This window comes from Hipposideros armiger, unplaced genomic scaffold, assembly GCF_001890085.2.
Source record: "Hipposideros armiger isolate ML-2016 unplaced genomic scaffold, ASM189008v1 scaffold_901, whole genome shotgun sequence".
NCBI lineage: Eukaryota > Metazoa > Chordata > Mammalia > Chiroptera > Hipposideridae > Hipposideros > Hipposideros armiger.
The window spans coordinates 104,807-119,957 of NW_017732251.1; positions in this window are offsets into that span (position 1 = coordinate 104,807).

A 15,151-nucleotide genomic window follows, 5' to 3' on the forward strand; every position below is an offset into this window, starting at 1 on the left:
AGCAGCTGCTTCTGTTTATGGCCAGTTTTAGGTATATGTTCAATGATGAAGTTCACAAATATCAATTGATATAAATAGGAGTAGCTAATATTCATAGGTATTGATGTAAGTTTGATGAAGACAAAGCCTAAATGAGCTTTAAGCTGAGAATTTTTTTATTTCATATATTATGGGTTAGAATTTTTTTTTATGTTTGTAGGAACCATTGTTATCCCATGGAGGGAACCTATATGTGTGATCAGGCTGTGGTGGCCAACGCTTTATATCCTGCTCTAATCAGTCGCTGACGGGGGAGGGGGGGTTGCACATCTCTACATCTACCACATGGTGGCAGGAGAGGAAGAACTAGGCAGAGACTGTAAAAGGAAAACTCACCTGTAAAAACAATTGCAGGATATTTCTACCTTGAGTTGGCAAAATATGGGATATGTATACAGGACTAAACTAGAAAATGTGAAGCTGCTAGACCAAGCAAGTACTAATTTTTATCTCAGGTTTTATGTAGTGATATGTGTATTATTACCAGAAAATGGTTTCAACTATAAAAGCTAAAGCAGCTAGGCGTTGCTTTATTGCTTCTCATCTAATTGGTAGAAATTTGAACTCAAAGTGGCCCAGCTAGGTTCTGGCTTCTATATCATAAATAAGAATTTCTGTCAATTAAGAACGTCACAAAATAGAAATCCTGAGTGGATTTATAACATAAGAATTAAACGATAACTACCTACCCTCAATATATTCTATTAAAGGATGCAGAAGGCACACTTTCTTCATCAGGACATAGAGGAGGGACATGCCAACATTTTTAGGTATTAGAGTAATGATTCTCTGTAGATTAGATATGCTAATGAAAGATGCTCAAAATTAAATGGCCTCTACATCCCATGTTGGAGTAGGAGTTTCCTACACAGGCCTCTTTGCTTGCCCACAGCTTGAGAAACGGCCTCTCTGTAGAGCTTCAGGCCTGGAAAGGATCAGAGCAGCAAGGCATCTGGCAGCTCAGGAAAGCCATACTTGACCACTCGCCAACCTGCCCAGGATAAGCCATCTCCTTAGAAGATGAGGCAAACATGACACAGGGTGATGAAGGAATTCTCCTACCAACCCAAAGGGAGCTGAGGCCAAGGTATCTTGAACATATAGGAAAAGAGTACTTATATAGAACCACTGTAGTGGAAACTCAGGAAGAATAATAAGGAAGGACAGAAAGGAAGAGGAACCTGAAGAGGCCTGAGAATAACTGGGGATCAAAACTCTTTCTCCTACCCCACTCCCCACTACAGTAGCAGAATATTACTTTAATACAATGAGGTACAGACTCCAGAGCTCATCAGTGTGTAGTGCCTTGTTTTTTAAAAAGAATGGATTGAAGAAATGAGACACATGCCATCCATCAGGGAGAAACAGGGGTTCTGACTTCAATTAAACAAGGATTAGAGGTCTCAGGAAAGGTTTTGAAATCAAGGATTAATGGCTAAGAATAGCTGTTATTTAAAAAAAAACGAAAGATAACAAATGCTGGAGAGGATGTGGAGAAAGGGGATCACTTTTGTTGGTGGGAATGTAAACTGGCACAGCCACTGTGGAAAATAGTATGGAAGTTCTTCAAAATATTAAAAATAGAACTATCATATGATCCAACAATCTCACTTCTGGGTATAGATCTGAAGGAAATGAAATAACTATCTCAAAGTGATATCTGAACTTCCATGTTCATTGCAGCAACCTAAGTGTTCATCAAAGATGAGTGGATAAAGAAATATGGTATATGTATGCAATGGAATATTATTCAGCCATAAAAAAAATCCTGCCATTTTTAACAACATTGATGAATTTTGAGGGCATTATACCAAATGAAATAAGTCAGACAGAGAAAGATAAATACTGCATGATCTCACTTATAGGTGGAATCTAAACAAAAGCCAAACTCATAGAAAAGGATTGTAGATTGGTGGTTGCCAGGAGCTGGAGAGTGGGGGAAATTAGGAAATATTGGTCAAAGGTTACAAACTGTAATTATAAGAGGAATAAGTTCTGGGGATCAGGTATACAGCATAGTGACTACAATGAACAATACTATATTATATACTTGAAACATCTTAAGAGAATAAATCTTAAATGTTCTTATCACCACACAGACAAAATAAAAAAGTAATTATGTGAGGTGAAAGATATATTAACTAACCTTATTTTGGTAATTAATTCACAACATATAAATGTACTATCACACTGTATACCTTTAATTTATATAATGTTATATGTGAATTTTTTTTTCCTCAATAAACCTGGAGGGGAAAGAATTGCTAGAGTGACATCAGCAAAATGGTGGAGTAATAAGCCCAAAAAAATGAGTTAAGAATTAAGTATAAAAATGGCTCAATCCAAAAATAGGGCTGTAGAAAGAATAAAGAACATATGAGACAAATTGAAACAAAAAGTAAGATAATTTGACTTTAACCAAATCATATCAATAATTACATTAAATGCATATAGTTAAGAATCCCAAATATAAAGCTAGAAATTTTAAGACTGGATAAGACAATAAAACTGAGTTAAGTTTGTAGTGATATAAATTTCCCTCTTCATACTGCTTTCACAGCATTGCAATAATTTTGATACAATGTTTTTCCATTATGAAGAGGGAAATTTATATCACTACAAACTTATCTCAGGAAACAAGAAAAAACCCAAATAAACAACCTAACATTATATCTTAAAGAACTAGAAAAAAAGAACAACTGTAACCCAAAGTCAGAAGAAGAAAATAATAAAAATTTGAGCAGAATTAAATGAAATGGAGAACAAAAAGGCAATAGAAAAATGAACACAACAAAGAAATGGGTTTTTTTTGTTTGTTTGTTTGTTTTAAGATTAATAAAACTGACAAATCCCTGGCTAGACTCACAAAGATAGAAGGAAAATAAACAAAATCAGAAATGGAAGTGAAGAAGCTACAATGGCTACCACAAAAATACAAAGGGTCATTCAAGAATACTGTGAAGGACTATATGCCACCAAATTCAATAACCTAGAAGAAATGGACAAGCTCTTAGAAATATTTAACCTTTCTCCACTGAGTCATAAAGAAATAACAAGTCTAAATAGATCAAACAACAGTAAGGAAATTGAAACAATCATCCAAAACCTCCCCAAAAAGCAAAAGACCAAGACCAGATGGCTTCATCGGTGAATTTTACTAAACATTCAAAGATGATTTAATACCTGTCTTCCTCAAACTCTTCCAAAAAATTGAAGAGGCAATGCTTCTTAACTCATTTATGAGGCCAGCATTACCCTGATACCAAAACCTCATAAGGATAACCAAAAAAAAAAAGAAAGAAAACTACAGGAGATCTAAGATGATGGAGTGAATAAACACTGTGCCTGATTCCTTTTGTGAACACATTAAAATTACAACTAAATTATAGGACAATCAACCTGAAGAACCATCTGAAGTCTGGCTGAACAGAAGTTTTATAACCAAGGATATGAAAAAAGAAGCCACGTTGATACTGGTAGGAGGGGTGGAAATATGAAACTGGTTAATCCCAAACCTCTGTGTGGTGGTTGAGAATAGGGAGAGGTATCTCAGCCATGGAAGTTCCCCCAGAGGAGGGAAAGACTCCAGCCCCACACCATCCTCCCCAACCCAGGGTACTAATGCCAGGAAGAAGAGCCCTCACAACATCTGGCTGTGAAAAACAGCGTGGATTCCAACCATCCGGGTGGGACAGAACATGATGGAAAACCCAGACATTCTCTTAGATGGCCCCGCACCCAAACTGTCTCACTTACAAGCACTTACCTTGGGCTCCAGTGGAGGGACAGTAACTCATGGGGCATTGGAGTGAGGGCTGGAGGTCAGTTGCCATTTTCTCTGTGTGGAGTCATCCTCCCATGCAGCCTGCAGGTGGGCGCCATCTTTCCTGTGTTGGGACCTCCCCTACAGGCCAAATCTAAATCTGATTGGCCTGGTGAGCTTCACTGCTCCACCCTGCTGACTCACTGGGATCCCTCTGAACCCAACTCCCCCAATGCTGGTAGCACTTTCTCTGAGAGCAGTCAGCCCCGCCCACATGGCACTCTAGCTTGAAAAACTATCAGAGCCAGCAGGACGCAGGCAGGCATCAGCTGGCCTCAATGTGTACTGATACTTTTGCTGAGTAGCAATATAAAGATTTAATGCAATCCGCATCAAAATCCCAATGGCATTTTTTTCAAGAAATAGAACAAAAAAATATTAGATTTGTATGGAGTCACAAAAGACCCTGAATAGCCCAAACAATACTGAGAGAAAAAAAATAAAGTCAAAGGTATCACACTCCCTGACTTCAATTTATACTGCAAAGTAATAATAATCACAACAGCATGGTATTAGCAGAAAAACAGACACAGAAACCAAAGAAATAGAATTGAGATCCCAGAAATAAACTTATGTGTATATGGACAGATAATTTCTGACAAAGAAGCCAAAAACATACAATGGAGGGAAAAAAGCCTCCTCAAAAAATGGTGCTGGGAGAATTGAAAAGCCACATGCAAAAGAATGAAACTAGACTGCTATCTGTCACCATATACCAAAATTAACTCAAAATGGATCAAAGAACTAAACATAAGACCTGAAACAATAAATTGCATAGAAGGAAGCATAGGTACTAAACTTATGAACCTTGGGTTCTGAGAAGGTTTTATGAAGTTGACCTCAAAAGCAAGGGAAGTAAAAGCAAAAATAAATGAAAGGGACTATATCAAACTAAAAACCTACTGCACAGCAAAAGAAACCATCAACAAAACCAAGAGGCAACTAGCTAAATGGTAAAGATATTTGCAAACAACACCTCCAATGAGGGGCTAATATCCAAAATATATAAAGAACTCACTAACAACAACAAAAATTTCAATTATAAAATGGGCAGAGGACCTGAACAGACATTTCTCCCAAGAAGACATACAAACAGCCAATAAATAAATGAAGAAAGGCTCCACCTCACTAGCTATTACGGAAACGCAAATCAAAACTACAATAAGATACCACCTCACACCTGTTAGAATGGCTGTTATCAACAAGACAAGTAATAACAACTGTTGAAGAGGTTGTGAAGAAAAAGAAACCCTCATACACTACTGGTGGGATTGTAAATTGCTACAGCCACTCTGGAAAACATTATGGAGGTTACTCAAAAAATTAAGAATAGAATTACCATACAATCCAGTAATTCCTTTTCTGGGTATCTACCCCAAAAATCTGCAAACATTTATCTGTAAAGATAAATGTACCCCAATGAGTTCATTTTAGCATTATTCACAGTGATCAAGACATGGAAACAACCAAAGTGTCCTTCGATTAATGATTGGATAAAGAAGATGTGATATATATATACACAATGGAATATTACTTGGCCATGGGAAAAGATGAAATACTGCCATTTGTGACAACATGGATGGATCTTGAAATTTGCATACTAAGCAAAATAAGTCAGACAGAAAAAAGTCGAGAACCGTATGATTTTACTCATATATGGGATATAAAACTGAAAGCAACCAACGAACAAGACAAACAAACCAACAAAAACTCATAGACACAGGCAACAGTTTAGTGGTTACCAGGGGGTAACGGGGGAGGGTAAAGGAGGTCAAATATATGGTGATAGAAGGGGAACTGAGTCTGAGTGGTAAATACACAATGCAATATATATATGATGTATTATAGAATTGTACACTTGAAACCTATATAATTTTACTAACCAATGTCGCTCCAAAAATTTAATAAAAACTTTTTTAAAAGAAGGTAATTTCCTTATAATAAAGTGATTAATTCATCAAAAGGACATAAACCTAGATCTTTGTGTACCTAATAATCTGGTTCATAAACTATGTCAGCAAAATAGGGATAGACAAAAGTTTTCAACCTTATAAAGGGCATCCACAAAAACCTATAATTATGAAAGACTGAATGCTGCCCTTAAGAGTGAATGTTCCTGTGATCAGGAACAAGATAAGGATATCTACCCTCCCCACTTCTACTCAACATCATAGTAGAATTTCTTGCTCATACAGTAAGGCAAGAAGAAGAAATAAGACTCCAAATTGAGAAAGAATAAAACTGTCTTTATTCATAGACAATGAAATGGTCTATGTAGGAAATCTAATCTATTTTATAACAAAAACTACTAGAACTAATAAGTGAGTTTACCAAAATTACAAGATATAAAATCAACATACAAAAAAATCAATTTTATAATAGAATGGTGAAAGAAAAGATAATAAATTCAACTATGGAATACTACTCAGTAAGAAAGGGTAAAAGACTGATATAACAATTTGGATGAAACTCAAGGAAATTATGCTGAGTAATAAAAGCCAACCTCAAAAGAATACATTATATGATTTAATTTATATAACATTTATTAAATAACAATTATAAATATGGAAAGCAGACCAGTGGTTGATAAAAAAGAGACAAAAAGAAAGAGGGAGATGAAAGAAAGAAAGAAAGAAAGAAAGAAAGAAAGAAAGAAAGAAAGAAAGAAAGAAAGAAAGAAAGAAAGAAAGAAGGAGGAAGTGGGGAAGGGAAGGAAGGAAGAGACTGCTGCAAGGAGTACAGTCAGTAAGCCAACAGCTTCCATTGCCAGTGCATCCCTCAGTGTTTGATTTATGGCCTCACTCTTCCTGGGCAGCTCCATCTAGTAACTGATTATGGGGGTGATGGGGAGGGATAATAAGGCCAGACCTTTTTTTTGCAGCATCAGATACCTCTAACAGAGAATCTTTGCTCTGGAGCACCTTGGTGGGCTAGCCAAGTCTTTCTGAAACCTGTACCACAATCTGAGGCTCTCTTCTTATCTAATCTTCCTCCTTTTCCTTTCATGGGTGTCAGATTTGTATCACATTCCTATTCTACTCATATTTCTATTCCTGCTGTGCTCCCACTCCCTTTACCTTTCACAAGTATTGCCCCAATTAACCTATTACAGAGGACCCCTTTTGGAGGTGACAAGTGAGAACTATTTCCCAACAAATAGCAAAAAAAAAACACCTTTGCTCACTAACAGAGCCACAGATTACTGTAGTTAGTATAACTATTAACTTATGTGATGACTTATAGAGAAAAGTGTCCAGTGGCAAGTCCAATTGTTGTTTTATCATGTGCCCTAATGCCTATAGACCATGTTTTTGTACATGTAGGGCAATAACCGAGGTAAATAATACTAAGCAATCAAATCAATATCACTTGAGGTGACTTGGTGGTCTTAAATACCTACTACTCATAGCCCATTTACCCTGAATATCTAGGGAAGCTCTTGGAATACTCAAACTATATTTTGAGTCCCTGCGACCCATATGGCACTATTCTAAACTCAACATTTTAGGATCCAAATATATACTCAAAAGTACCCAAGCAATAACTACTCTATGGCAACAATACATTGGACAAGTAAACCAACAGTGGTCGAAATGCCCTATGAGAGCCCTGGGAGAAAAAGAGAAAGGCCTAGGATTCCTGAGACAAGCCAAATTTGTCCTCAAAGAAGAGAAACATACTGAGAAAAAAAAAAAAAAACTTACTGGCCCATGTTGGATGCTCAGCAGAGGTGTTATTTAAGGAGGAAGGAAAAGAGTGGTAAGCAGCCTGGACCGAGTATACAACTTTGAAGTGAATAAAAGACTCAAGATAGATAGACATACTGCTAAGGATCACACTGACCTGAGATGGACCAGTACACCTGTTTCCCCAGGACATGTTAAAGGAAATCGTTTAAGAAAAATGGCCTGGAATTTTTGCAGTAGAAGTACACAGAATAAACTCAGATTTGTGGTACTCGTAGCCTATGGAAATTCGTGGAGAACATAATTTGCATAGATCCTGTCTAACTGCCAAGGCACCACGCAAAAATAAAAACAAGGTATGTGCAATTTTGCAATTCATGTAAATAGGAAGCCTATTCAACTTGACTAGTATTTTAACATTTAGGAAAAGATGACCATTATTACATAAAGATAAAATCCACTGAGGTCTCATGTCAGTAAAACCATTAGCATGAAGCACAGCCTATGTCTATGCTCAGAATATTTGTCATCCAGAATTAAACAAGACTTGGCCCTTGATTTGTTCTCTAAACCATGACAATATTTAGTATATGGGCAAGGGCCACTTTTAGTAAGAAAATACTGCTGCAATTTGATGAATTAATTTTGTAATGATTTTATTCTAACTCATAATGTAACCACTATTTGGTGTAATTAGAAAGATTAATTTGATTTTTAACAAAGCCTATAATACTACTAATATCAACAATAAAACGTACTGAGAGATTTAGTTAAAGATATCTATCTACAAGCTATCTTCCATTTGACCCTGATTCTTCCATTTGACCCTGATTCTTCCGTATCAGGCTCATCTCTATAATCCCCCCAAAATCTGTGAAAGCAATGAGAACACTGGCAAAAATCGTCAGAATCAGCTGTTACAGAACTCTGGAAATTAACCAAAGGCTTACAACAATCTGGGAATAATTCATTCAAGAAAAACTGCTGAATCTTGGTAAAGACAGTGAGCTCTGTGGTTTTATAATTTGATCTATTCCTGCCTCTCCCCTCTTCCCCCAGCCATATTTTGAAAACTAATAACCTGCAATCTCAGTGAAAATGAGCAGCCTGGAATACGCTAAAGAGAGTAGAATGGGGTCAGAGCTTCTTCAAAGTACACTCACAGAGAATCACTATTATTTTATCTGCCTGGTGGTTGCCTAGAAGAGCCCACTCCATAGCTGTCTTCATTTTACCTTACTTGAAGCTTTTCCTTATTAAGAAGCCTTTTTCAGGGGGCATTTTTTGAAAACAATTAGGGCAATTATGTAACATTGCAGCTTCTTAAAGCAAAGATAATAGTTGGAACAAAAAAATAGACTAACCAAAAAGCTTAAAAGAAAAATTTGGCAATTAAGATATCCATAGGGGATTTTAAAAGCTATGTAGCCTTTAGTATGAAGCATAGCAACGTTCCCAGGATTCTTCTATATTCCTGGGTATCTAGTAGGCCATTTGCATATGATCTGTGTGCACTCACAGGGCTATGCACATGCTCAGGAGAGACCTAAGAAGGCCCTAAATCTCACTTTTGGCTGACCTTGAGGTTTCTGCACAAAGAGAAAGAGAAGGCTAAGGCAGAGCTGTCAACAGCCTGGCTGAGTGTTAAAGGCATGCCCCCACAAAACACCTACACAGAGCCACATAGCAGAATTTGGAGACTTACTGATTCTAAGCGTTTAAGGAAATCTCAATCCTATCATTAATTGACCAATAGCTAACCAATCAGGCACTTCAGTGGCTACACATGAAAAACAATAAGGACTTTAAAACTCTGAAAACTCACTAAACAAACAACTAACAGCAAAAGCAGCAAAACAACAAGCCCTAAGGAGTGGTGAAAAAACTCTAAATTCCAGAGTTGCCACATTATAGTATTTTAAATGTTCAATTTTCAACCAAAAATTATGACATGGAAAAAAAACACACACAAGAAAGTATGGCCAATACACAGGACAAACAACAACAAAAGTCAATAGAAACTGTTCCTGAGGAAGCCCAGATATTGGACTTAATAGACAAAGACTTTAAATCCACTGTTTAAATGTATTCAAAGACCTAAAGAAAACTATATCTAAACACTTACAAGAAAGTATGAGAATGATGTCTCATTAAATAGAGAATATCAACAAAGACATACAAATTATATGAGGTATGACAATTAAGTTCGTGAACTTGCCACCATGCGCTTACATTGGCAGCACTATACAAACAGCTTGGTGAGGTTTCATAACCTTGGTATATCAGTGTCTCACAGCTGTGCTCATGTCAACATGTGGTGATGTCTTGCTGGGTGGCGTTCATTATTGTTGTTGCGTGTTTTGTGTGCTGTAGAAAGAATGTCTAAGCTTGAATTAGAGCAATGAACAAATATTAAATTTCTTATTAAACTTGGCAAGAGTGGAAGTAAAATCAGGGACATGTTAGTCCAAGTTTATGGGGATAATGCCAGGAAGAAAACAGCAGTGTACAAATGGATTAAACATTTTTCTGAGGGCAGAGAACATGTCACTGATGAAGAGAGGTCAGTGCAGCCAGTAATGAGCAGAACTGATTAAAACATTGCAAAAAATTCATCAAATTGTGCATCCAAATCATCGGCTGACTGTGAGAAGCATAGCAGACCAAGTGAACATCAATAGAGAAACAGTTAGGAAAATCTTAACTGAAAATCTTGACATGAGAAAGGTGTGTGCAAAAATGGTCCCAAAGGAGTTCACCAATGAACAAAAGCAAATGAGAGTCAAAGTTTGCCAAGGCCTTTTGGAGAGGCAAGGTGATGTTTTGGGCCGTGTTATCACTGGTGATCAAAAATGCATATACCAATACGACTCTGAAATAAAGCGTCCAAGTGCACCATGGAAGTCAGCCAATTTTCCACAACCAAAAAATTATCTGACCAAATCAAGATCAAAACGATGTTGCTAAACTTTTTTGATATCAGAGGGATTATTCATTATGAATTTGTACCAACTGGGCAAACAGTTAACCAAGTTTACCATTTGGAAGTGCTGAAAGGACTGCATGTAAAAGTTAGACAAAAATGACCTGAATTTTCACCAACAATTCATGGCTCTTCATCAAAACAATGCGCCACTGGCACTGTCTGTGAGGGAGTTTTGAATCAGTAAACAAAGAACTGTATTGGAACACCCTCCCTACTCACCTGATCTGGCCCCCAATGACTTCTTCCTTTACCTGAAGGTAAAGGAAATATTGAAAGGAAGGCATTTTGATGACATTCAGGACATCAAGGGTAAAATGACAACAGCTCTGATGACCATTCCAGAAAAAGAGTTCCAAAATTGCTTTGAAAGGTGGACGAGGTGCTTGCATCGATGCATAGCTTCCCAAAGGGAGTACTTCAAAGGTGACTGTAGTGATATTCAGCAATGATGTATGTAGCACTTTTTCTAGGATGAGGTCACAAACTTAATTGTCAGACCTTGTTAGAAAAGAACCAAATATAAATTCTGGAGTTGAAAAGTACAATAACTAAAGTGAAAATTTCACTTAAGGGCCCAACAGCAGATTCAAGCAGGCAGAAAAATCAGCAGACTTGAATATAGGTCAACTGAGACTACTAAGCCTGAGAATAAAAAGAATAAAGAAAAATTAATAGAGCCTCAGAGTCCTGTGGGACACCACCAACTGTATCAACATATGCATAACAGGAGTCCAAAAAGGAGAGGAGAAAAAGGAGTATAAAAAAGAATCTGAAGAAATAATGACCAAATACTCCCCAATTTTGATGAAAATTATTCATCTACATATCTGAGAAGCTCAAGAAACTCCAAATAAGATACTCCAAAAGATGGGATACAAATATTCTAAAATCAATCGTGGTGATGGTTGCTCAACTCTGAATATACCAAAGGCCATTGAATTGAACTCTTTAAAAGTATGAATTGTATAGTATGTGAATTATTTCTATAAAGCTGTTTTTAAAAAAGAAGAGAATGAGGTATTGATATATGTTACGGTCTGGATGAAACCTGAAGATATTATGCTAACTGCAAGAAGTCAATCACAAAAGGTAACATTATACAAGTCTATTCATATGAAATGTTCATTAATAGGCAGTTCCGTAGAGACAGGAAGTAGGTTGTGGTTGCAGGGGATGAAAGGGAAGGCAAATGGGGAATGACTGCTAACGGGTATGAGATTTCTTTGGGGGATGATGAAAATTTTCTGCAATTACATAGTGGTAACAGTTATACAATCTTGTGAATATACTAAAAATCACTGAACTGTATACTTTTAAAGGCTAGCTTTTATGGTTTGTAAGTTATATCTCAATTCTTATAAAAGCAATCCCCTCTTCCCCCAAAATTTCCAGTAGTGGAAGGAGATAAAACTATTGTTAAGCTTGTACATGATTAAGAGCATGCTTGTGCTGGAAAACTGGTAAATTGAAATGTTTAAAACAATACCTATTTAAAACAATACTCACTGGAAGATAGTTATTACTTCCAAACAATTTCTTTTTCTGTTCTACAAACAGCCAAAGTTACAGGTAAAAAATAATATGCAATATATAATTTAAAAGATATTATCAAGTGTTAGAGGGTAAATGGTATAGGATAGTTATCTAACAGTTGGACTTGGATAACTATTTGCTTATCTCTGGGAATGCCTGGGATTCTGACAGTGACTCTTAGCCAAGATAAGGGCAGTCAGCTAATGATTTAAAGTTCAAACTCTCCTGGTGTCAGTCAGGACCAGTTTGTTTATTGATGGCTTATACCCAGTGTAACCAGTTGGACAGCCTGGATTGGCTACATGACCAAGAGAGACATAAAAGACCCTAATGAAAACTTTTAAATACCTCTTCCAAGACAAAAATCAATCATCACACAATTCTTGGCTATTCAATCTGGAAACTAAGTACATCCTTGTGCAAATAAGAAAGACACTGGGGAGCTACACTGGGAAGTGTCTTGAGCTCCAAATGCTTGCTTGCACTCTATTTCTCCTGCTGTGCTATATCCTTTACCTTTATTGATCATGCTCTATGAGGCTTCAGGAGTCTTTTAATTATCCAACCAATGCACTCTTCATACTAGTAATGTATTCCATACTGCCAACCTTTTCTTATAAGAGGTAAAGGAGGAGCAGCCTCAGAAATTCTATTCCAATGAGGCTCTCAAATCCCTGTGAAAAATATAAACAGAAGGCAGTCCCACTTCTGAGGCAGTGCCAACATATTCAGCAGTTGTACATGAAAATAGATACCAAAGAAAATGTTGCCCTTCCCAAGCCTGGAAGCTCAAACCTGGTTGCCCAATTCAACCCACTAATGTTGGTGCATTCCACAGACAAAGGGTGCAAGTGTTGTAGTTGTGGAAAAGAAGCTTATGCTGCTCAAGAACTTTCTCAATGAGTCTAGGAATTTAGGGTCAAGCAACTAACCCCTGAATTGAAGAATCTCCTTTTAAGTACAAATTCATCTTACATCATCTAGTATCCAGGCCATCATCTAAGTCAGAGACTTGCATAACCTCCTATGACACTTCAGCAAATTTATCACAAACATTGTTGGATCACATCTGGGTAGAGAAAGGTTTGGCGTTGGAGTTTGTCAGAACAATCCTGGAGCCTGAAATTCCAGTTCAGGAGGATAAGATCCCTCCAACTCCTCCCCCCACAACTCACTCTGAGGTCCTGTAGAGCCACCAGAGCTTTCCTCATATATAATCCTGTCTCTCTGGAACAGACGTTCAAATTTTTCCAAATCCCACCACTGGTCAGTATCAGGGGCACATGGATCGATATCCTGATAGCTTTGGAGTAGGTCTTAGATGCTTCCATCTGTTTTTCCTGAGCTCACACTATCAAGAAAGTACCCAGGGAAAGGCACAATTCCCCAAACTTAATTGCCAGACCCAGCTTTTCTGGTTATTTAACCACTCTCATATATTCTATCATGGCCACCTGACTCTCATTTTTTCCACCCAGTGTGTAACCAGTAGACAGCCTGACTTGACACCACCCTAAAGGATTTCAGCAATATCCTGGTTCATAGGATACTGGTTTGTATTTGTCACTCACTCTCATGGCCACATCCTAGACTCCACTACCTGGCACTGTATCACTCTAAGACCAACGCATCTGAATAGCACCCTGGCCCCAGCCACCAGATCTTCCCACTTGCATGAGTGACAGAAGGGACAACATGGCCTGCTAGAGCCCTAGTGCAGGGATTCCTTCCAGGGAATACTCAGAGTTAGTGCAAACTCCATCTGAGCCAAGGGTTACTTTTCCTCTTTAAAATATCTTTGGCTATTTCTTTAGCTGACAGCAACAGGGGAGAGAATAGATTCTCTTTTTTCTTTTTCTTTTTTTTAAGATTTTTTATTGGGGAATTGGGAGAGGGAACAGCGTTGGGGAATCGGGGAAGGGGGACAGACAAGTTGCTGTCCTTTTGTTCTTCTGTCTAGTGGTGGAGGACGTCGCTTCACTGGCCCATGTTGCTATTATCAGTGTGCTCTTCCTGAGTCAGGCAGTCACTCGACGGCCATTGGATGACAACTCACTGCAGTTCACAAAAGCACACACCAGTTGCCAGCCAGCCCCACTGCAGCCTACCCTGTCGCCGGCGACTCACGGCAGTCCAGGTCCAGGTCGAGCTGTTGTTCACTATCTTAGCTGTAAAGGGCGCAGCGTCACTGGCCCTCATGTGGGATCCAAACTGGGGCCTTGTTGCTCAGAGCTGGCGTCGCAAGCCAACTCTTAACCAACGCACCACTTGGTCGGCACGGGAATAGATTCTCTTAACTTTTGTTTTTGTTTGTTATTTTTTGAGTGGGAGGGAATCCAGGTGACTTTTCCATCAGGACCGCCTATTTCCTAGGCGAGAGAGAGAAAGCTGAGGAATAATTCTCCAAAAACTCTCCCCCAGGAAAAGGCCCTGGTCTTAGTTCAAGTCCCCAGGAGGATGACTCTACCTACCTAGGCAAACAGAAAAACAGCGGAGTTTAAAACACACACACACACACACACACACACACACACACACACACACTAAATACCAATGACTTGATTCTTCCACACACCTTTGTTTAGGACAGAAATAATCTTTTTTCTGCCCACACTTCTCCCATTTTGAGCTGTGTTGGCTCTGTCAAGCCAGTGTGCCCCCACCTGAGCACCTACATGGAACAAGCCATCTAAACCATGAGGTGTCATCTGGCTACTGTTGTAGATGTCTGCCCCCAGTGCCCAGAACATTTGTGAACAGCCAGGGGACACAGGCACCTAGAGGGGACTGACTGGATTGAGAGCATCTGAACTGAGACAAGACAATGGTTTGTATATATAACAACGGCATTGCAAAGAAAGTGTATCTGTTTGTATGCACATTCATTTAGAATTAAAGATTTAATTTGAGCACTGTTGTCCAGGTGGTAGAAGACCGAATAAAGTACTTAATTTTCAGATTATCAGCTGCTTTGATATTTTCAATTATGTTACTAAATCTGTTACTTCCTGTATATCTGGCATGTTTTCAGAGTCTTATTTTGAAATATTTAAGGAGCTTTACCCAAAATTACATCCAAGCGTG